Source organism: Sus scrofa, chromosome 15, assembly GCF_054392235.1.
Source record: "Sus scrofa isolate SSC_HxYL_T2T_F1_AM1 chromosome 15, Sscrofa_HxYL_maternal_Yorkshire_Landrace_v2.0, whole genome shotgun sequence".
NCBI classification, from domain to species: Eukaryota; Metazoa; Chordata; class Mammalia; order Artiodactyla; family Suidae; genus Sus; species Sus scrofa.
The window spans coordinates 77,800,331-77,824,733 of record NC_139397.1 but is presented as its reverse complement, the minus strand read 5'-3'; the positions used below and the strand labels follow the sequence as shown (position 1 = coordinate 77,824,733).

The 24,403-nt window shown below is 40.2% G+C and overlaps 2 non-coding genes across 2 annotated transcripts; one reads left to right on the top strand and one right to left on the bottom strand.

Moving 5' to 3' along the window:
* Positions 1–21,004: 21,004 nt before the first annotated feature.
* Positions 21,005–21,075, top strand: TRNAG-GCC (transfer RNA glycine (anticodon GCC)). The gene has a single exon. It is a non-coding gene; the product is annotated as a tRNA-Gly (tRNA).
* Positions 21,076–21,376: 301 nt separating this feature from the next.
* TRNAA-CGC (transfer RNA alanine (anticodon CGC)) lies at positions 21,377–21,448 on the bottom strand. The gene has a single exon. It is a non-coding gene; the product is annotated as a tRNA-Ala (tRNA).
* Positions 21,449–24,403: the final 2,955 nt, after the last annotated feature.

The window sequence follows — 24,403 nt, the reverse complement described above, 5'->3', positions numbered from 1 at the left end:
TTTTTTTTTTAGGGCCGCACCTGTGGCATATGGAGGTTCCCAGGCTAGGGGGTCAAATCAGAGCTACAGCTGCCAGACTATCTATACCACAGCCACAGCAATTCGGGGTCCAAGCCGCGTCTGCGAGCTACGACAGGACCTCGAGGCTTTACATTCTAATGAACACCCCAACCTAATTAGGATATAGGTAGTCTTTAGACTACACTGAGTTGAACAACTCTGCTATAGTCCCTTGGCATTCAAAGGCAGTTACTGTATAAGAAACAAACACACTACCTGAGTGCTTGTTAGAAATACAGAATCTCAAACCTCACTCCAGTCCTACTGGACAGAATCTGCACTTTAAAAAGTTTCTTGGGTGTTCCCATTGTGGCTCAGTGGAAATGAATCTGACTAGCATCCCTGAGAATGCAAGTTCCATCCCTGGTCTTGCTCATTGGGTTAAAGGATCCGATGTTGCTGTGAGCTGCGGTATAGGTCAAAGATGCAGCTCAGATCCTGCTTTGCTGTGGTCATGGTGGAGGCCAGCAACTACAGCTCCAATTCGACCCCTAGCCTGGGAACCTCCATAAGCCGTGGGTTCAGGCCTAAAAACACACACACAAAAAAAGTTTCTTGGATGATTCACATTCACATTAAATTTTGATAAACCCTGCTCTGTAAGTTAACTATTAATAAATAATAAATAATCTGTGAGTAGATTCAACACAGAAAAAATTTCCCATGAAAAGTAGAAGTCCCATCCATTTGGTTTTGGGGGAGACCTAGAATTCATATAATACTGGACACTAAGAATATGCAGCAAGAAGCCTTGTATCTTACATTCCTTCCAGCATCACTTGAATAATCTGGGGAAAAAAAAATCCTAGAAGTACAAACCAGATATATAAGACTCCTTCACTAACATTCCAGGAAAAGTGATGAGGAAAAATGAGATCTAAATGATCTATTCATAGTTATTCTTTTCTATGTGTATATCAATTTCTAACTCTTTTCTAGGTATGATGGACTTTATGGGAGGTTGCAGCGAGAACGATTTAATAGCTTGAAGTATGATCAATAGACACTAAATGAAATAAAATTGGTTTTGATTTTATTTCTCTTGTCAGTTTCTACCGATGAAACTTTCAAATTATGAAATGATGCTGCTGAAACCAAAAGCAAATAGAGGAAATGATGGAGCTTTTATTTAGCATTACTAGTTGATATTTTAAGAAGTTCAAAATTAGTAGAAATACATCTTGTTGAGTCCCAAATTTCATTGTATTAGTCTCCCACAGGAATCCAGTTGGAGATAACCATTTTGTAATCAAATCTGAACATTTGTCGGGATGTTGAAAGTTTCATTGAATAGTTAAACAATTATTTCAGGTAGGTATGGTGGGATTTAGAGTAAACTCAAGGGGAAAAATAATATATGTTGGGTCAAGCACCAATATTGCATCCTGCAATTTCTTGCGTTTCAGATATAACTTACCAAAAAGTTTCAGAGTTTGTTAGACCTTGAAGATGCAAGGTAACTTTGGTTGTCCTCATCCTCTAAGTTTTTGTTTGTTTGTTTGTTTTGTCTTTTTGCCATTTCTTGGGCTGCTCCCATGGCACAAGGAGGTTCCCAGGCTAGGGGTCTAATTGGACCTGTAGACGCTGGCCTACACCAGAGTCACAGCAACTCGGGATCCAAGCCGTGTCTGCGAAGTATATCACAGCTCACGGCAACCCCGGATCCTCAACCCACTGGGCAAGGCCAGGGACTAAACCCGCAACCTCATTGTTCCTAGTTGGATTGTTAACCACAGAGCCACGACGGGAACTCCCCCTCTAAGTTTATTTTGAATAAGGCAATGGCTGATTTTGATTAACCAAAAAGAGAGAGAGAGACAGACAGACAGAAAGAAAGACATACCATTGAGCCATATTAAGTTCTTGATTAGTTCTTAAAAGTATGTGCCAGGAGTTCCCGTGGTGGCGCAGTGGTTAACGAATCCAACTAGGAACCATGAGGTTGCGGGTTCGATCCCTGCCCTTGCTCAGTGGGTTAAAGATCCGGCGTTGCCGTGAACTGTGGTGTAGGTCGCAGATGCGGCTCGGATCCCACGTTGCTGTGGCTCTGGCGTAGGCTGGTGGCTACGGCTCCGATTAGACCCCTAGCCTGGGAACCTCCATATGCCGCGAGAGCGGCCCAAGAAATGGCAAAAAGACAAAAAAAAAAAGTATATGCCAATGCTCATTTCACCATTAAAAAAAAAAAAAAAAACAGGTAAAATTTCTCTTAATGCAAATTTAACTACATTCTGTCTCTTCAAACTTGTTCTAGTCAATGATAAGGGGGGTAAGGGTGATTTTAAAAGACAAAAGAGGTCAAGAGAAAAAGAAAAACAGAATGGAAGTCCAGAGATCCAGATGAGATCAGTCAGTAGGGAGGCATTATTTCACTCAGATATTTAAATTTAAAGCCAACAGTAACAAGAAGAAAAAGAGCCGGAGTGCTAATTCTTTTCTCATTAAAACTGGAAAGAAATGCTATTTCTGCCTGAAATTAAGGTTCATTATCAGCTATAATACTTAATGGTCCATTTGGCTAGTCAGGGAGAATGGGTCTCTGGAAATCTCTTGATTGCCATTTTTTTTCCCCCTTTTTAGGACTGAACACGTGGCACATGAAAGTTCCCAGGCCAGGGGTCAAATAGTGAGCTGCTGCTATTGGCCACAGCCACAGCAACGCAGGATACAAGCTGTGTCTGTGACCTACATACAACACAACTCAAGGCAATGCCAGATACTTAACCCACTGAGTGAGGCCAGGGATTGTACCTGCAGCATCATGGATACTAGTTGGGTTCATTACCACTGAGCCACAACGGGAACGCCTTCATTACTTACCACTTTATGATTCATGGTATAATATTTCTCAAACTTTTAATATCTGTCTTTCACTATGCTTCTTTTGACAACATTTTTTCAATTTATTTTTTAAAAAGTTAACTTCTTAAGAAATAATTTCTATGAATTATACATTAATATAAACAAATTAAAATAAATAAAAAAATAAATGTCAATATACACCTAAAAGCATTTCATGAACCAACAGGATATGGCAACTCCTGATGCAATAGGTGCTCAATAAATATTTGGTAAATTAACAAAATCAACTTGTTTTTAGTAGCTTGTTTATGAACAGTGAATACACAAGATGCAAATGGAAAATCATTGCCTGTTCATTGAGGTTTTTCTCCAAACCATCATATCAATCATAATTTTCATCTTCTGGCATCTGTTTAATTTAATACAGCCATTCTGCCTAATTACTGGTAATAATCAAATAGTATTTTTAAACTTTTCAGTGATCCTTTTTATCTTTTTCATGGATCATTCACCTTGCAAAGAAAGATCTAAGGGGGAAAAAAAAGTGACCCCAAACCAAATTCTGGGTAAAACTGATAGATTCATCCTTCACTGAACACCTACTGTGTGTGAGGCATTGTTCTGGCTTCTGAAATGTGACAATAAATAACACTTAATCCTGAGCTCAAACTGCTTAAAATCTCATGAGGAAACAAGTCAGTTAACAGATAAATGGCAAAAAAAAGTTATAAGAATGGTATGCATCAGGGCCTCAGGAGTACAAAGGAGTAAGTGACCAACAGTGCCTGAGGACAGCCAAGGTGAAGTTTCAGTAGAGTCAGGTATCAGCTAAACTCCAGGATCTGGCACCATGCAAGGCACTCAAGAGTCATTTATAAAATTCATGAAGAGTGAATGAATAGAGCCAGATGTTAACCACTTGGACAAGCAGGAAAAAAATAGATTCGGACTTAAACTGTCCATTACAACAGGCAAATCAGTTTGAATTTTAGAATAAAGTGATACAAAACATGTGGAGATTTTCAAGCATTCTCATTTAATTTTAAGCAATGAATCCTAATACACATATTCCAAATTACATTTAAGTAATATTTTTCATTTTCCAATATGATTTCAAAGCATGAGTTATTTTAACTCTTAGACAAGTGAGATGATTGGGATAAGTATAAAGTGGGGCAGAAGACCTGTAATCCGATGACAGCTCTACCAGTAACTGGCTTCTCTTCTTGGTCAAACCATAGCCTCTCTGGGCCTGAATTTTCTCAGCTTTGTAAGCATCTAAATTTGGGTTACAGTTGCAAAATGTATTCACAGACTTACTATGTCTCACCATTGTCATTGCTACCATCTGTCCCAGTCTCCATCATATTTTGCATGGATTATTGAAGTAACCTTTTAACTTGACTCCCTGCTGCCTTTCTTGCCGTCATTCGCTCTATTCTCAACTCAACGGCCTGTTAAGAAAGATCAGTTAAGTGAAACCAGACTTCTGTTTAAAAGCTTCCAATGGCTTTCCATATCATTCAGAGCAAAAGCCAAATTCCTTGTCATGAACACCACCCACCCTCCTATCTCCCTAATCTCATCTCCCATCACCTTCACCCTCCTATATTTCATTCCAACCACAGGATCTCCTTGCGGCTTCTTTTAAAAAAGCACCTTCCACCAGAGACTTTGGAATTTACAATACATTATCTCTGCAAGAATAGTCTTCCCCCTTGAGACATCTTCCCCCGAATGTCACTTCCTCAGTGAGGGCTTCAGTCACCACCCTACTTAAAATTTTAGTCCCTTACTAACCCCTTTCCCTGGTTTATTCTTTCCCACAGTCCTTATCACTAGAGAACAATACATTTTATCTTATTTAGTGCATCTTTTTTTTAGTCTTCTCATATTAAAGTGTTAGTGCCACAAGGGTAGGGATTTTTGTCTGTTTTATTCAGGATATAGCCTCAGTAACTTGAAGAGTATCTGGCACATAAAAGCCTCAAAAACGACTTCATGAATGATTAAAGTAATTAATGAAAATAAAGACTCTGAACTAGACTTTCTTCTGTTCAATTCTTCCACAGATGAATAACAGCATGTGTGGTCCTTATTTGTCTAAAAGAAATAGGAGCACATTAACTCATTTTCACAGTCATATAATTTCTGAATCTAGTTAGATATTATGTACACCTTTATGTTCTTTTTTTTTTTTTGTCTTTTTTTTTGTTGTTGTTGTTGTTGTTGTTGTTGTTGCTATTTCTTGGGCCGCTCCTGTGGCATATGGAGGTTCCCAGGCTAGCGGTCCAATTGGAGCTGTAGCCACCAGCCTACGCCAGAGCCACAGCAACGCTGGATCCGAGCCGCGTCTGCAACCTACACCACAGCTCACGGCAATGCCGGATCGTTAACCCACTGAGCAAGGGCAGGGACCGAACCCGCAACCTCATGGTTCCTAGTCGGATTCGTTAACCACTGCGCCACGACAGGAATTCCCACCTTTATGTTCTTATTTAACACATACATTAAAGATCTATGCATCCCTTCTAGGACTGTCACTGTTATTTAGAATATATATGGAGTAATTGACAACATTCCCTGTTTTTAAAAAAATACAAAATGGCATTGAAATTATAATAATTTAAAGAGTAAGTACTCATTGGTACTAAATAACCTTCGAAAAAGTTGGGTTTTTTTGGCCTTTTTAGGGCAGCACCCACGGCATATGGAAGTTCCCAGGATAGGGGTCAAATGAGAGCTATAGCTGGCCGGTCTACGCCACAGCACATCTATGACCTACACCATAGCTCATGGTAATGCCGGATCCTTAACCGAGCAAGGCCAGGGATTGAACATGTGTCCTCAAGGATACTAGTTGGGTTCATTACTGCTGAGCCACAAAAGGAACTCCCTGAAAAAGTTTTTAAACCTCATCTCCTTTTTTCTTTGCTTTGCCAGCAGCATGCGCAAGTTCCCAGGCCAGGGATGGAAACCGCATCACAGTTGTGACCAAGACCACAGCAGTGTCAACACTGGATCCTTAATCAGCTGAGCCACAAGGGAACTCCAGATCTCATCCACTTTGAATGAAAAAGTTGATTTCTTTTTAAACAAATACCACCAATAATATTATGCTGATAAAGCCTTTAAAATGTCACAGAGCTACAGAGCTAGAGAGTAACTTGAGATCATTTGGTTCACACTTTTCCATAAAGCATGTAAATATCAAAACTATTTGGGACCCACAAATTTCTTAGGATAGAAACACATTTAGATATATCTATAAGAAATATTATGAACGTTTTCAGATGATAAGATCTATAGCTTAATTTTAATTTGAATGTCTGACCTCACATGTTGGTTCTCTCTCCTTGTGCTTCAGCATCAATTATTACAGAATTGTTGTGTTTAATATACAATTTAAAGAATTAGGAACATAGATAAGCAGTAAATTTTATGTTATTTATGTTTTAGTCTGCTTTAAAACATCAATTCTGAAAGCAGTTTCACTTGAAAGCTAAAATGAGAGCAGATTAATGACATATGTTCCCTGTATTTTTATCACAGTTTCAAAATTTAAGGAACAGCAAGAATGACATCAAGACTATCTTTTTTTTTTTAAGGAGCATTGGATATAGTGTTCATAATTTATTGAAGACTCTGTCCTTGATTATAAGAAAAATCAAGCTTGTCTCCAAGTGATTTGTGCATTTGCATCAAAACTTTTGAATTTATCATTGCAAATCATTTAAACCAAAGTGACTGAACTTTTGAGGCAAACTAAATCCAATTGAATACTTTCTGCTGATTCACTAATTGTGTTAAATATATAAATCATTTTATCTACATTCACCACACACCCATGAAAGAGAATTCAGGAATTTAGAATGAAAAAAAAAAAAAAACTTCTGCCCCTTTAAAATGGTAGTTTTATTTTTTTAACCTTCAGTTTCTACACTAATAAAACAAAGAAATGTTAGCTATCAGAGTTGTTGCAAAGCAAAATGCCTATAAAAGTTCTTCGTGACATAAGTATACTATAAACATATGGAGTTCCCATCGTGGCGCAATGGTTAACGAATCTGACTAGGAACCATGAGGTTGTGGATTCGATCCCTGGCCTTGCTCAGTGGGTTAAGGATCTGGCGTTGCTGCTGTGAGCTGTGGTGTAGGTTGCAGACATGGCTCGGATCCCATGTTGCTGTGGCTCTGGCTTAGGCTGGTGGCTACAGCTCAGATTAGACCCCTAGCCTGGGAACCTCCATATGCCTTGGAAGTGGCCCTAGAAAAGGCAAAAAGACAAAAACAAAAACAAAAAACAAATATAAATATATATATATACTATAAATATAAAAGGCCATCACGATTATTAGTTTTGCCATCACCCCTACCAAAATATTCCCCAAAAGTGTAAGCAAAGATTATGAAATATTGATGAAATAAGAACTGCCTTTTTTGCTAACTCAGCCAAAAATACACTTTGGCACTATGTAGTTTTTTGTCTCAGTTTTATACTAATTGGTCTTTATAACTATGTTGCTCATCTTTATACTGATTATAAGCAGGTTTTCCAGCATTGGCTCTCATTTACTATTATTAATAGCTAACATTTATTGAACTAAGCTTATTATTTGCCAGATACTGGGAGAATTTCATGTGTATTTGTCCATTTACTTCTTGCAATAACCCTAAGAGGTGAGTATAATTGTGTACTCATTTTACCAAGGAAAAAACTGACACATAGAGGTAAATGCCTTGCCTAAATTCAGCGAGCTAGAGATGGAAATAGGATTTAAACCCTGGTAGCCTGACTTGATCCTGAATGTTTAACTATTATACCATGCCACAAACGTTTCATACAGTTGTCTACAGCTACTTTCTAAGGCTGACTGATAAAACCTACCTCTTTATTACTCAAGGCTGTTAGGAGAAGCTTTGGGTGCTTAGCAGTGCTCTCAATTGACTTGAGCAAGCACTTTCACTCAGGATAGAAAACCACTCCAAGGAAACTACTTAGTGTCTGAGCAGACTCAGCTTTTCTGGCCAGACATGATTCCTCAAGAACATGAAGCATTCTCAAGGAAGACTCCTTATCCATGATTCAAACATTTGAAGGTTATTGCTATTATTATTATTTGTCTTTTGTCCTTTCAGGGCCACACCAGTGGCATATGGAGGTTCCCAGGCTAGGGGTCTAATCCCAGCTGTTGCCACAGGCCCACGCCAGAGCCACAGCAATGCCAGATCTGAGCTGCAACTGACACCTACACCACAGCTCACACAGCAACGCCAGATCTTTAACCCACTGAGCAAAGCCAGGGATCGAACCCACAACCTCATGGTTCCTAGTCGGATTCGTTTCCACTGTACCACAACAGGAACTCCGAAGCTTGTTTTAATAACATGTATTTGTTCTATAAGATGGGATCATCAAGCCAGAATATGGCAATTATATTTGGAATTCTTTATTCTGAGGGACAATTGCAGTTAATGACCTTAAGGTCATATTAGAAGACATCTGATTAACTCGATGTCTTCCAGCTACTTGGTGCTAACGGAAAATTATTTAAAATTTAAGTAAAAACTTAAAATGACTGGGAAGTTATGCAAATCAAATACAGGGTAAATCTGTTATGGTCTATTATAGACCAGTTGTTAAAAATATAACCTCTGGAATCATACTTCCAACCCTCCACTTACTTTTTGAAGTTACTTAAGCAAGTTACTTAAACCCTAATTTTCTCATCTGTTAATTAGATGTATTCTAGTTTATGGTAATTATTTTGCTGTTACTTCAAGATGAACAGAGAATAATTTCTTAGAAATACTGTATGGGAGTTCCCGTCGTGGTGCAGTGGTTAATGAATCTGACTAGGAACCATGAGGTTGCGGGTTCGGTCCCTGGCCTTGCTCAGTGGGTTAATGATCTGGCGTTGCCGTGAGCTGTGGTGTAGGTCGAAGATTTGGCTTGGATCCTGAGTTGCTGTGGCTCTGGCGTAGGCCAGTGGCTACAGCTCCAATTTGACCCCTAGCCTGGGAACCTCCACATGCCGTGGGAGCGGCCCAAGAAATAGCAAAAAGACCAAAAAAAAAAAAAAAAAAGAAATACTGTATGTAGTTTTAGTTATTTTCACAAACCCTGTTATTTTTCTTCCATTACATAGAATTAATCTTTGAAGTGGGGGAGAACATCACATTAAATTGGAAATAATTTGTCTGTTAGACATTCAGTTAATTGACCAAATGGAACATTCTTCTCATGGCGCAATATCCTTTTTGGGTAAATACTGCATACATACAACAGAGGAAAGAGGAAGAGTGAAGAGGTCTCCAAGTAACTAATAGCAATATTAATCTTTTAAGCATAAACTCAAGATGAGATGGTCATGAATGTTAAGGAGCATAGCAAAATCAAATGGTATATGATTTTGCAAAACAGCCCCTTGCCATAAATGGAGGTAAAGGAAAAAATAAAGACAAATGTGTTAATAGTTCTTAGTGTTCACCAGTTAAATCTGTAAGTTTCTACTAAGGTATATTACTCATTTCCACAACTTCACAACTGTGCTGGGATGACTCATTCTTGGGTGGCAAAAGCTCAGGGCATGTACAAGCAACTGAAAAGATGCATTTGTCCATTATATTAGCACGCACAGAAAACTAAATCTGTGCAAAATGCTCAGGGAGCACAATATTTTCTGAAACATTGCCTTGGCCCTATTCTCTAGGCTGATGGCATCAAATCTGGGGCCTTGGGAACTGAGGCAAATTGAGCCTACAGCATTGGGGTAGAGAAAATAAAAGGAATTATTAAGGGAGTTCCTGTCGTGGCTCAGCATAAATGAATCTGACTAGCATTCACAAGGATGCAGGTTCAATTCCTGGCCTCACTCAGTAGGTTAGGGATCCAGCATTGCTGTGCACTGTGGTGTAGGCCAGCAGCTATAACTCCGATTCAGCCCCTAGCCTGTGAACCTCTATACGCCTCAGGTGCAGCCCTAGAAAGACAAAAAAAAAAAAAAAAAAAAAAGTTGGGAAGTTGGGAATTATTTCCAAGGGCATATCTGGGGGCCATAGTGACAAAGAAAGAGCAGAATACACATCCAAAAAACTAAAATTGGGGAGTTCCCGTCATGGCTCAGTGGTTAACAAATCCGACTAGGAACCATGAGGTTGTGGGTTTGATCCCTGGCCTTGCTCAGTGGGTTAAGGATCCATCGCTGCCGTGAGCTGTGCTGTAGGTTGCAGACACGGCTTGGATCCTGTGTTCCTGTGGCTGTGGTGTAGGCTAGCAGCTACAGCTCCAATTCAATCCCTAGCCGGGGACCTCCATATGCCACAGGTGTGGCCCTAAAAAGACAAAAGGCAAAAAAATTAAAAAAAAAAATCCCAACTAATGACTGATAGTTATCCTCTGAATTAAAGATATTCAGATAATTGCGTTTTAAAAAATAATTTGCATTATTTTATTTATTACAGAAGTAATATGTATAGGTTTTTAAAAATATATGTATAGGCAAAAATACATGTATAGGCAAAATTAAAAATTACCTATAGTAATTTTTATTAGTAATTGTTGGGTTGCTGCTATATTCCAGGAACTGTCCTGAGTGCTTAAAGTATTAATTAATCCCATTTATTTCACAGAACAACCCAATAAGTTTGGAACTGTTATCCTTATTTAATAGATTTTAAAACTAAGGCAGAAAGGTTAAGTAACCCCCTAAAGCTCACACAGCTGGTAAGTGGCAGAGTATGCACTTACAACCCACGTTGCATTAGTCTCATAATCTGTTCTTTCATATAGTCCTCTCTGTACAATTAGGTATATTATTTTCCTTACATAAATATGATGATACTATACATACTTTTCCATAGTGAGACTTTCTCCCCAGCCCTACAGCACCACAATACGTTATGAACATCTTTAGAGACCAAACCATGAGGCATGCTCCTTGGATACTATAGTGACAATGATTTCATGCCCTTTCAATTGACAAAACTAAAAAAAAACATTTCTTTTTCTTTCTTTTTTTTTTTTCTTTTTATGCCCACACCTGTGGCATATGGAAGTTCCCAGGCTAGGGGTCCAATCGGAGCTGCAGCTACCAGCCTTCACCACAGCCACGGCAACACTTGATCCCAGTCACATCTTACGACCTATGCTGCAGGTTGTGGCAACACCAGATCCTTAACCCACTGAGCCAGGCCAGGGATTGAACCTATCACCATTGCAGTGATAATGCTGGATCCTTAACCCCCTGTGCCACTGCAGGAACTCCTGTTTTTTATTAAATGTTGTTTAAATATGTTTAAATGATTTAAGTGCAAAGCTGTATACAAGTGTATGTTCAAGGATATCTCACTTTCATTTGCTTTGTTATCACACATCCCCATAGGTTTTTCCTATCTGTTTCCTTTTAGAAAAATGATATATATCTATGTATAAGTATGTGAATGTATGTGTGTGCACAGTTAATGAGGTATGTGGAAACTTGGCTTACAATTATAAATGAACATAGTACATTCAAGAACAAATCAGAAAAACCACAAAGCTAGTATGATTAATAAACAAAGTATTTGACAAAAAGAACTCATAGATTTTGCAGTGATATTTAGAAGTGAAAATAAAAATATTTCATTCCCTCCCTAAAGTATCATGTCCTCCTTATCGTGTCATGCCTATTTCTGCCACCCTTCGTGACCATTACTTATATTTAATGCTTCTAACCTCTCAAATAATCATGCTAATAGAACTATAACCATTTAGATTAGGAAATATTGTAAAAATTGATCTGAAGCAAAATGCTATTTTTTATTTTTTATTTTGCATTTAGTGATGACTTTTTATTTTTATTTTTTTTTTTGATTTTTGTCTTTTTTTTTTTTTTTTTTTTTTTTGTTGTTGTTGTTGTTGCTATTTCTTGGGCCGCTCCCACGGCATATGGAGGTTCCCAGGCTAGGGGCTGAATCGGAGCTGTAGCCACCGGCCTACGCCAGAGCCACAGCAACGCGGAATCCGAGCTGCGTCTGCAACCTACACCACAGCTCACGGCAACGCCAGATCGTTAACCCACTGAGCAAGGGCAGGGATCGAACCCGCAACCTCATGGTTCCTAGTCGGATTCGTTAACCACTGCGCCACGACGGGAAGTCCAGTGATGACTTTTATATTTAGAATTAGCCAGCTGGACTCAGTTAGTGCTATTTTTTTTTTTAAGTGATCCATTATTTTATTATCTATAAGCTTCTTAAAGAATCTACACTTGGAGTTCCGGTCGTGGCTCAGCAGTCAATGAACCCAACTGGTATCTATGAGGTTTGATCCCTGGCCTTGCTCAGAGGGTTAAGGATCCAGCATTGCCATGAGCTGTGGTGTAGGTTGCAGACTTGCTGTGGCTGTGGTGTAGGCCGGAGGCTACAGCTCCGACTGGACCCCTAGCCTGGGAACCTCCATATGCCGAGGGTGGCCCTAAAAAGACAAAAGGGCAAAAAAAAAAAAAAAGAATCTACACTATAATTTATTTAGGGAACTAGTACATTCATAAATTATTTAAATACTTTTACTAAGCTTCTTTAAATTAAATCTCTGGTAACCAGGATGTTGCTTTTGGAGGAGAGTTGTATTTGCGGAACTCAGTCCTCTTTCCTGATTATTCATGTTGAATAGTTGACTTTCTGTTATTGGGTCAGCTTTGTGTTGCTTAAATTATAAAAACTTATTAAGGCAAGAATTCATATTAAGAATGAAGTCAGGAGTTCCCGTGGCGCAGTGGTTAACGAATCCGACTAGGAACCATGAGGTTAGCAGGTTCGATCCCTGGCCTTGCTCAGTGGGCTAAGGATCCGGCATTGCCGTGAGCTGTGGTGTAGGTTGCAGAGATGCAGCTTGGATCCTGTGTGGTTCTGGTGTAGACCAGCAGCTACAGCTCTGATTCGACCCCTAGCCTGGGAAACTCGATATGCCACGGGATCGGCCCAAGAGATGGCAAAAAAAAAAAAAAGACAAAAAAAAAAAAATGTTCCCATGTCTCTGCTCAGAGGTGGCATGGTACAGCTTTCTAATGTTGTCTAGTCTAGCAGGCTTAAAGTGCCATCTACTTTTTTAACATGAATTACTTTGAGAACTCTAAGAAATGTAATGAGAAGATGTCTTCTTCATCCAAACCTATCACTCTATAATCTATCACCCTTTCATTCTGCTACCTCTCTTAGAATCCAGCTGTGTTTTCACTTAGTTCAACTTGTATATTTTCTCTACAAACTCAAACTCCTCGTCTTTCAAAGCAATATAAAATATTCACAGATTATCGGTGTTAAGAAGAATCTTGGTGGTGTAGAATAACACCCTCATTTTACAACCAAGGAAACTGAGGCCTAGAGAAAATAAATGACTCATCTACTATTAAAGGGATTTGAGGAGTAGAACCAGAACTGATGAGCAGCAGGGTATAGGGTAGAAGAGGCACATTTTTGGAGTAAGAAAGAAAAGGAGAAATACAAGGTGGTTGGAATAGTTGAATAAGGCTTCCTATAGAGGAGATAAAGCTGAAACCACCTTTTGAAAGGTGAGAGGAGAAGAAGGAGGAATGTTCCAGATGGAGAGAGCAACCCAAAGCCATCATCATGAGCAATGAGCATGCAGTGCTTCATACATGACAGAGAGCCCTGAGAATGTACGGCTCATACAGATGGCCAAGAAACACATGAAAAGATGTTCAACGTCACTCATTATTAGAGAGATGCAAATCAAAACCACTCTGAGGTACCACCTTACACCAGCCAGAATGGCCATCATCCAAAAGTCTACAATCAATAAGTGCTGGAGAGGGTGTGGAGAAAAAGGAACCCTAGTACACTGTTGGTGGGATTGTAAATGGGTGCAACCACTGTGGAAAGCAGTATGGAGATGCCTCAGAAAACTAAACATAGAACTACCATTTGATCCAGCAATCCCACTCCTGGGCATCTATCCAGAGAAAACCACGCCTCGCAAAGACACATGTACTCCAATGTTCATTGCAGCACTATTTACAATAGCCAAGACATGGAAACAACCTAAATGTCCATTGACAGAGGAGTGGATCCAGAAGATGTGGTACATATACCCAATGGAATATTACTCAGCCATTAAAAAGAACGAAATACCAGCATTTTTTGCAACATGGATGGACCTAGAAACTATCATGCTAAGTGAAGTCAGCCATACAATGAGACACCAACATCAAATGCTTTCACCGACATGTGGAATCTGAAAAAAGGACAGACGGAACTTCTTTGCAGAACAGATGCTGACTCACAGACATTGAAAAACTTATGGTCTCCGGGGGAGACAGTTTGAGGAGTGGGGGATGTGCCTGAGCTTTGGGATGAAAATCCTGTGAAATCAGATTGTTATGATCAGTATACAACTACAGATGTGATAAATTCATTTGAGTAATAAAAAAAAATAAAGCAAACTGTTTGTTCCAAAAAAAAAAAAAAAAGAGAATGTACGTCTGCCTTGGGGAAATGCGCCTGGGACTTGGGCAGTCTGGAGAATCCAGCCAAGGACTAGCTATGTAATTTTTAGGGCCCAGTGCCAGATGAAAACACAGGGTCCCTAGTTCAGAAATTAAGAATTACAGCATGGCACAGCAAAGCATGAAAACAAGTGTGAGGTCCTGGGGGACTGAACAGGACACACATCTTTGAACTTGGCCCTGAGTCTAGTAAAGTTTAGAAAATGTGGTTGCAACTGGGATCCACTGGGGTTGGTGAGCAAGAGTGATATAATGAAATCAATGTTTAAAAATGTAGACCTTTTTTTTTTGGGGGGGGGGTCTTTTTAGTGCCACACACATGGCATATGGAAGTTCCCAGCCTAGGGGTTGAATCAGAGCTGCAGCTACCAGCCTACACCACAGTCACAGCAATGAGGGACAGGATCCAAGCTGCAACTGAAACCTAAACCACAGCTCACAGCAACGTCGGATCCTTAACCCACTGAGCAAGGCCAGGGATCAAATCTGAGTCCTCATGGATCCTAGTTGGGTTTGTTACCACTGAGCCATGATGGGAACTCCCTAAAAATATAGACCTATCTTGAGATTAATTCCTCAATACATATGGAAATTTTACATGCACTGACCCTTTGACATAGCAGTCACCCCTCTGTGGATTTATCCTATACAGGTTTCATACATGAGCAAAATGGCATTTGTTCACAGATATTCACTACAGTGTTGTTTCCACTAGCAAAAGATCAGAGACAGACCAAATGTCCTCTGCTAAGGAACTGGCTAACATAATTATTGCACTTTCATGCCATGAACATTCTCAGCATCTTCATGTGTCTTAGCATTATGGCTGTAGTCTTCATCCCCTGCATTTATTCTAAATCCTTAGGAAATTTGGCCTTAGGGCACTGTTTGTGATTGTGAGACAGAATAAATAATGTTTTTATTCCTAGCAAGTGAAGGGCAGTTAAAAATGAACATACTGGAGTTCCTGTCGTGGCGAAGAGGTTAACGAATCTGACTAGGAACCATGAGGTTGCGGGTTCGATCCCTGGCTTCACTCAGCGGGTTAAGGATCCGGCGTTGCAGTGAGCTGTGGTGTAGGTCGCAGATTCAGCTCGGATCCCACGTTGCTGTGGCTGTGGTGTAGGCCTCCGATTAGACCCCTAGCCTGGGAAACTCCATATGCCACGGGAGCGGCCCTAGAAAAGACAAAAAAAAAAAAAAAAAAAAGAACATAGAGCAATTAAAAAGAGATAGCTCTACACACCTCTTTTATCTCTTTTAGTTAGAAGGAAATTTTTCTGAGATCTATTTTCCTGAAAAAGAAAGAAAAGGCAATGACCACAATAGTGTATACAGTATGTTCCATTTGTGCATAAAGGTAAAATGCAATATGTATATCTACATAGAATATCTACAGAGGGAAACACAAGAAACCTATGATTGTGGGTTGCCTCTAGGAAAGGAAACCCAGGAACTGGAGTGCAGTGGGATAAAGACTAACTTTTTTTGACTTAATTTTTATTTTTTAATTCTTTGTCCATGCCTGCAGCATGCAGGTTCCCAGGGTCAGGGATCAAACCCACAGCACAGCTGTAGCCCAAACCACAGCAGTGACAATGCCAGATCCTTAACTTATTATGCCTCCAGGGAAATCCAAGACTTACTTTTTAAGGCATACTCTTATATATTAAGATTTTTTTTTTTTTTTTTTTACCATATGCATGGTTTACTTCTGAAAAACACATTTTAAAAGATCAAATGACTTGAGAGTAAGAGAGAGCGCTTGGGAAAGGAGAAGAAAACCATTTCTACCATTAGATGGTGGGTGGCCAAGCAGCACAAGTTAGGAGTATTTGAATAAATGCTGCACCCAGAAATGGGTGTCAAGAGAAGGATAAAGAGGAATTCCTGCTGTGGCCCAAAGAGATTAGCAATGTTTTGGGAGCACTGGGACGCAGGTTTGATCCCTGGCCCTGCACAGCGGGTAAGGACCTGTTGTTGCTACAGCTGCTGCTTAGGTCCCAACTGTGAGTTGAACCTGATCCCCTGTTGGGAATTCCATATGCCACAGGGCAGCCAAAAAAAAAAAAAAAAAAAAAAAAAAAAAAAAGAAGCGAGAAGGCGGGAGATACAGAGAAGGATAAAGAATTCATAACTCCACCCTAAGGACTCTGTATGGCTTTCAAATTAATTTAATTTTTGAATAAGCAATAAAATGATTGCATTTTCAAAAATTAAGGAAATAAGAAATGCAGGGAGGGAAGGACAAGGAAAGGTAGGGAGAAAATTGAACTGGTAAGAACATGCAGGATGGCAAAGGAAATCAGGGGTTTCCCAGGTAATCCAAGGAGTGAGCTGATAAGGGTCTGCGCTAGGTAGGAGGAATGGGCATGAGGAAGAAGAGCCAGATTCAGTGCCATTTTAAAAGGGGGAAATCAGATGTGTTGACTAATTGGACGTGTTGAAGGACTAGGAATGAACATATCATGAGCAGGAGGATTTTGCAGTGACAGCTTTCCAGGAAAAATTGCTGCATTCTCAACATCTGCATGCATCTGAGAATTACACCTGGATTCTTCATTTCCATGCCTTGATTTTAATCCTCAGGAAAGTAGGCCTTGGGGTACTACTTGTGATTCTAAAATGGAATAAGTAATGATTTAATTCCCAGCCAGTAAAGGGCAATCCAAATGACTGGCTCCACCATTTCCCCAGGGCTAGTTTGTAACCTGGGACAGAAATAAGCTGTGTGTATTAAATCAATACAATCACTCACAAGTCAAAAAAAAAAAAAAAAAAAAGTGATCGCTTTGGTGGCTATGCATTCTAACAGAAACTATTTCTGTTTCTTAATGGTTTGCTTTCTTCAACTCTAAGCCTGGCCACATTTCTATAGTGATACAACACCAACCAGGGACTAGGTGCCTCGAGTAAGTGTCCAAGGTGCTATGACACAAATTATAAGCCTCTGCCTGGCACACGGGGCTGTCACAAAGACCAGGTTTCTTAAGAGACACGACTGTGTAACATTTCATGGCATCCCCTGCTTTCTTCCTCTCTGCCAGCCTCATTTGGGGGCTGCTCATGGATCCTGGGAGCATAGCAGACTAGGGATAGGTATGTGACAGCTTGTGTTCTTCCCATGTTTGACCATTCCAAAGACGAAATCACCGCCTGCCATAGCATTTCTGACATGAAACAGTGTTAACACAGAGTATTACAGAGTATACGTCTGAAACACAATAATACCTGTATTTGTCATGATATGTCATTCAGAATTAGCAAAGGGGGGATGGTTCTGCCTGCCTGAAGAAGCCAAGTCCCCACAGATTCCATGACACCTCGTGCCCCTGCTATTCTATTTTGACACCTCAACTCCTGCCAGTCCCTAAAACAGACCTTGCCAAGGCTCTACTCTCTTCTCTCTCTGTGATTTCCTCCACATTCTTACCTTTCAATTCTGGGCAGTTGACTCCAACTCCACTTCAGAGCCTTAATTTGTCCAGATCTAGACATCAGCTGCCCAGTAGGTGTCTCTCCCTACTTACCTTAGTCAGTATTTCCAGACGTGAACACTTTGCTCCACCCTTTTCTTCCAACCCTGTCTTAACACCACTATTCTTCCAGTCACTTATGCTAGATTCCTAGACTCATTTTTCTTCCTCCTCCTTGCCTTGCCAGGAACCTCATGCCCTCACCCTGATTCAGAACCTTATTGCCACTCCACCCTCATTGGAACCACCTCCTGGGTGAATTTCCATTTTTACTTCCACTTCTCTGACACATTGTTGCCAGGTCATGTCTTCAAAGGCTCTGATCCTTTGCTTGCTCAAAAAATCCTCCACCTCTTCCCTTACTAGGGAATTAATACTAGTCCAACATACTAAGGATGAGTCCTTCAAACTTCTCTTATGGCTTTTATTGTCTCTTGGTAATTTAATCACTGGTGATGAAAGTCTTTAAACTTTTCTTAAATGTTCATATTTTCAGACTCTAGCATTCTGGAGTAATGAGTTCTCTAAATTTAATCTATTTAGAATAAAATAGCTTCTCAATTTGTGTTGTCCAGATGCAAGCAATATAAATGCTACCCAAACCGACTTAAAAAATAAAAGACAACTCATTGTATAAGGACAACTTACTAACTCACATAAACACAAAATCCAGAATTTGTTCTAGTTAGGCATGGCCGCTTCTAGGGGCTCAAGGTCATATTAGGGATGGATATGTCTCTCTCTCTTCTGGACAAGTAAGCTATACTTCCAACCTGTTGGCTCACACCAACAAAGCTTATAGCTCTGGTAAGAACTCTGATTATCCTTGCTATGATCACATATCCATCTCTAATTAAGCACAGTGGCAAGGGAAATTATTTGAGTAGACCTGTCAATGTGACAGAGAAACAGAGATGAAGGGTCAAGTTAGCTTTACTCAAATCAGAAGGTATTGATTCTCTATAGTATAGAAGACTTGTACCAGAAAGTGTATGAACTGCTGGACACACACTCATACTCACATACACCCTGCATGCCTTTGGCTGCATGTAACAAAATACTCAACTCAAAGGGGCTTAAACAATAAAGATCCTTAATTACCATACCTAACCCAAAATCTGGGTGGAGAAATTTCCAGGACTGTGCAATATCTCTTTCTAATTTTCTGCGGGATCCATCCTCCATCTCCTTGCAAGTCGCAAGACGGCTGGAACAGCTCCAAGCATTACACCTCACATGGTGGTGTTATAAGCAGGAAAGAAAGAGATCTTCCATACCATCTTTCCCAGAAGCCCCTAGCAGACTATTGCTTTCTCTCACTGGCAGAAACTGTCAGAAATTCATTCTGGATCAATCTTGGAAAGGAAAATAGGATAATTGGCTTAATGCACCACATTTGTACCTGGAGCTAGGTAGACTCCTCCAGACTTTTACGTAAAAAAAAGTAAAGTGGCTTTTGGTAGGTCAGTAATAGCGTTTGCCATTAGATCACACTTCTTATTTGATTCCTTCCACCAGTTTTCAATTTTTTGTAGTGTTTCTCATGTTGAGGTTTTTTAGATTGCTCTGTAAATTTTAAATCATAACATTTCAGAGTTCAAATGAACTTAGGTTATTTATTTGAGGGCATTTCAATTTTTTTTTTTTTTTAATTCCAGACTACTTGTAACCCACCAAACACATACAAATAAATGGAGAGTTTAAAAGTGAGCCTGTGAAGTAAAAGAGAGGGCTGGGCAAAGGTGAGGCTACTACCAGATCCACTACCTCATGGCCCTGAGGCACTTTTGGAAGGCTAGATCTCTTCAGATTGCAATTTTAAAATCTCATCTCTCCTCCAGTTCTCTTATTTTAAGGAACTGAGGTTCTGAGAGGTAAAATGATTTGAACTTGTTCTTCTGTAGTCTAGTTTTCTTGATTCCTTAATCTCTCCATAACTTTTATGTCTTTAAAATTCCATAATGTATTTGTCTTCAAATTTTGCTTCGTATGCAAATACTAAAAAGTCCTTAAAAATAAATCTTGAGGTAGAAGTCTTTACATTATTTCAGCAGTCTATTATGATCTTTCTCTAATGTCACTCTTGATATACAGTGTTCCTGACTACACATGCAGTATTTCTGGTGCAACTACATAGTGATTTATTCTGTTGTAGGCAGAACAGACCAGTGGCTAAGCAACCAAACATTACACAGGTCACCCACCACTTGTGTCCCAGTCTTGCCTCTAAGAGATTCAATTTTCTTATTGTTGAGTTGGGGGTAATTACTATACCTACTTCACTGGGTTGAAGATATGTAATGTGCTTACACAGTGCAACACACAGTAACTGCTATGTGTTTATTGTTTTTGTCTCCTTTCCCTGAAAAAATTCTTGGCCGTCAAAGGTTCTGCAAATTGCTGGGAATTTCCCCCTCGGATATAAAGGGCCAATGATGTCTAAATCCAGAGTCTTCTATGTCATATTTAGATTCACTTCCATGAAGGCATTTCCTTCATTTTACTTTCTCCCCCTCATATATCGTTGGCATATGGTTTGCAATTTACTTTCCATGGAAACTAAGGGTAAATGGTCAGACTCATCCTATTAGAGCAGAAAGGGGTCCCAGGACTGAGTCTTTCATGTTAAGGAAGGGACAGTTTAGAGAATTTAGATTACCTGTCAAGGATCACCAAGGCTCCAAGGTTCCCTGTTCAGATCACAGAGTTCCAATAAACTTTTATAGCTTGGATCAGGGTTCCAGTTCCCCTTCACTGCCCCCTTATCCCTACTCCTAATCCCTGGCAAATATCTTCATGTACTTGCCTGAATAGCTAAGACAATAAAAGTTAAAAGGGAAGGGTTGTTCTAAATTATCTAAATATCTGAAAATACAGCTAGGTAATTGTATACTCCTGCCTATACATAGCAAACTTTTCAGTTGCCTCCTTCACCAAGGACAATTTCAGAAGAAAGAATCTACTCATAGTGTTCAACATAAGTTAATATAATGAGGTTTTTTGTAAATGTTAACCCAATATTTTATTATAGTTATTCTATTTTAAATAAAATCCATTGCTGCTTCTGATATTGAGCACAGAAATTTAAAATCACTAAAAACATTGCGCACATGGAAATATCTGTTCTAGTAAGATATGGAACCCCTTATCTTCCAGTAAGCATTGGTGGTTCAGTGGTAGAATTCTCGCCTGCCACGCGGGAGGCCCGGGTTCGATTCCCGGCCAATGCATAAGTGTTTTCCTATCCTGTTTTTTCTAAGCACCTCAGGTTTTTAAAACAAGTTCGGTAAACACAAGGAAACATTAGTTTTATGCAAATAAAGAAAGATTAATTAAGGATAATTTCCCCTTTCACTCTTTCTTTGAGCAATAGAAACGGCTGATTTCCTGAGGGTGACCGTATTTTAAAATTTTTGCGGGCTCCCTAGAGCATGTGAGCAAAATGTATAAATACGTAATGAGACATAGAGTGTTTTACAATAGTAGACATAGAGTGTTCTACAATAGTTTTAAAAATTTACACCGACTGTTTGGAGATGCCGGGGATTGAACCCGGGACCTCACACATGCGAAGCGCGCGCTCTACCACTGAGCTACATCCCCCAGCCTAAACACTTTTTTTCTGGTATAGGTATTCAGTCCGTCTAGCGCTACCTCAATTGCTTTAGACAAGTTTAAGATTCTCTTTTGGCAAGTCCTTCTGCAGCTTGTTTCTACCCTTCCCACCCTGGTCTTAAATTGCTTCTAGGGTGCATCGGAACTCCGGGCACCCAGCGGTGTGGGGCGCAAACAAGGCCAGCTCCCGAGGACTCCTGCCGGCGCCTAGAGCTTGAGGAAGGAGGGATCTGGGGCCCCGCTGGGAGGGAGGGACCGCAGCGCGCAGAATGCCCGCCCCAGTCGGATTCCACCGTAGACGAATTGCGCAGGCGCCGCTGATCCGGGAGGTCGGAGGCTCTCAGCCCCGGGCTAGGTTGTGGAGGTGTAGGAACCGCCGCTAGTACCCCGGCCCAGGGGCCAGCACGTGGGACGCGCCGCGAGCGTTGCCCTGGTGCCAAACAAGACCTGCTTCTGAAGCAGAGTGGTGGGGACTCTCTGTGCGCCCCGAAATCCTTATGGATTTACCCGTGAGGCACCACCCCCCCACCACTGAAATAAACCCACCTCTTAGGAAAAAAAACATGTCCACGCCAACTCCCCATGAACTGGATTTTGCAGGGGGTATAGGCAACACTTGAAGAGAAAAATGAACATGCTTTGTTATGGGGCACCAACTGAAAGAAAGAGAATGACACTGATACACTTTTTTGTAGCTTAATCGTATATAAATGATGATAAAGTCGGGGCGAGGTACCTGCTCAAGATGCATTTTCCTCTATTTGATATTTATACCTTGGACCCACATGACTGATACAATGGTAGTATAAGTCACTCAACATCTTCTTTATGGTCTTCCGTGCAGTAATCGTTCTCCCAGCCCCAAATGAAGAAATACACCCCGAGTCCAGTTTTCTCGGAAATCGCCTCTCTCCAGCTGAGTGCTAGATAATATGATGAATTAACTTGCATTATAATGAAATGACGTGTGTTGGACCCATCTCTGTGCAGTTTAAACTGATACCAACCTGGGAAGAGAAAGCTGATGGGAAGAAGCCTCAAACACCCTGATGGGAGGCAGCAGAGGAGAGTTGGTGTCAGGGGAGCTGGGTTACCTACACTTCTCACCGACGTGTAAGGCTGACCCAACAGGAACAGCTGGACCTACAATTTCCATTGCCTCCCACTTCAGCAGAGCATCCCTCCTAAATGTAATAGTCCACAGGCCAAAAGCCAGAGCAGAAAAGCAGAAGTTTCAGAATAACTCTGGGTAAACCACAAGTTTCATAATCAAGTCCTAGATTAAAAATAAATAAGTTACTGAGTTTGCTTACAGTAATTTCAACAATTGCTCATAATGAGATTTTGTTTTTAATGAGAACAGGCCACATACTGATCTAATACAACTATAATACATAAAGTTAAAAGAAAAAAAAATGGCACGTCAGTGGACAGTCATTGAGGAGCTCTGCTCCAAACTAAAACATTTCCAAACCAACCCCTGCTTTCCATCTGGAGGCATTAGAACATGAACGTCTTGGGTTGACTCTGAGTGGGGAAACTGGGAGCCATTTTTCACCAATCAGGATTTTCACCAGTGCAAAGTATAACTATAGCACTCAGTTAATTGTAAAGGAAGCACATTTGCTTTTGGTGACAACACCCTGACATTCTCTTTAGGTTCCCTTCCTCTATTATGGCTTATTTCTCCATCACCTCAGGCACTTCCTTTCTGGGACTTCTTTTTCAGGCAATTCTTAAGATTGAGAGCTAAGCCTAGAGAAGGCTCCTTTTAAATGTTCGCTCCTCCTATACTACCAGTCCAAGACCTAGCTTGGTGCATTTGATGAAGAAAATGAAACCAAGCTCTAAAGCCAATAGAGGATGTGAAATTGATTTCCTGGTCTGGCATAACCTAAGAGAAAGATGTTTTTTTCAGCCACTATGGTTTGGGGAATATTTCTTGGATTCTATCTATTCTGTGTGCAAATAAAACTGCCCCAGCTCTGCTTGCACATGAAGAGAGGCTGACCAAATGTCCATAATTCTGGAGTATTAAAAAATTCAGTTCTATCTTCCACCCTCTCCACATCTCTCTTGGTTGGGGACAAATTTCTCCAATTCTCAGTCTCTCTCTGTCACACACACACGCACACACACACACATGCACACCATTCACAACCATTGACCATATGTCTCCACTTTGAAGCAGGTGACGTTTACCTCTGGCACCGTTTCTACATTGCCTTTCACACTTTTGCTTCAGCTCTTGGCAATCTTTGTCCAGCAGGTATTTTTTCCTCCAAGCTGGCAACAAATTAAGATGTTTATTCCCAATTCAAGCAGTAGTTCTTACTCCTGATTGCACATTAGAATCACGGACTGAGCCTTTGAAAAATGCTAATACTTGCTTGAGCCCATTCCCAAACCAATTAAGTCAGAATCGCTAGGATTGGGTCTAGGCATCAGTATCTTTTTAAACTTCCAGGCTATTCCAGTGTGCAGCTAAGCCTAAGAGTCATTTCTTGAGGACTATTTTCAAAACAATAGATGTCTAACAATGGTTGTTAACTAACCTTATAGCATTAATCATTTCATAATACATACATATATCAAATCATGTTGTGTACTTTAATACAATAGTTTGTGTTAATTATATCTTAATAAAACTGGGGGGGGGGGAGGAATCCCAAGAGGCATCTATTACCACTCCAATAGTTTTCAAACTGGTGGCAGCACATTGGAAGCACATGGCAAGCTTTAAAAATATATTCTGAGGCTTGAATCTATCTACTGATTTAATTGGTCTGAGGGGGTTTGGGCATAGGAATTTTAAAAGGCATCCCAGGTGACTCTAATATGCAGCCAAAGTAGAGAACCATGGTGTTCAAGTACATACTTTCTCAAGTTCTTCCCTTGGTTGTGTGAGCATCCAAGTCTGCCATGATTCTGACATAAGAGGAC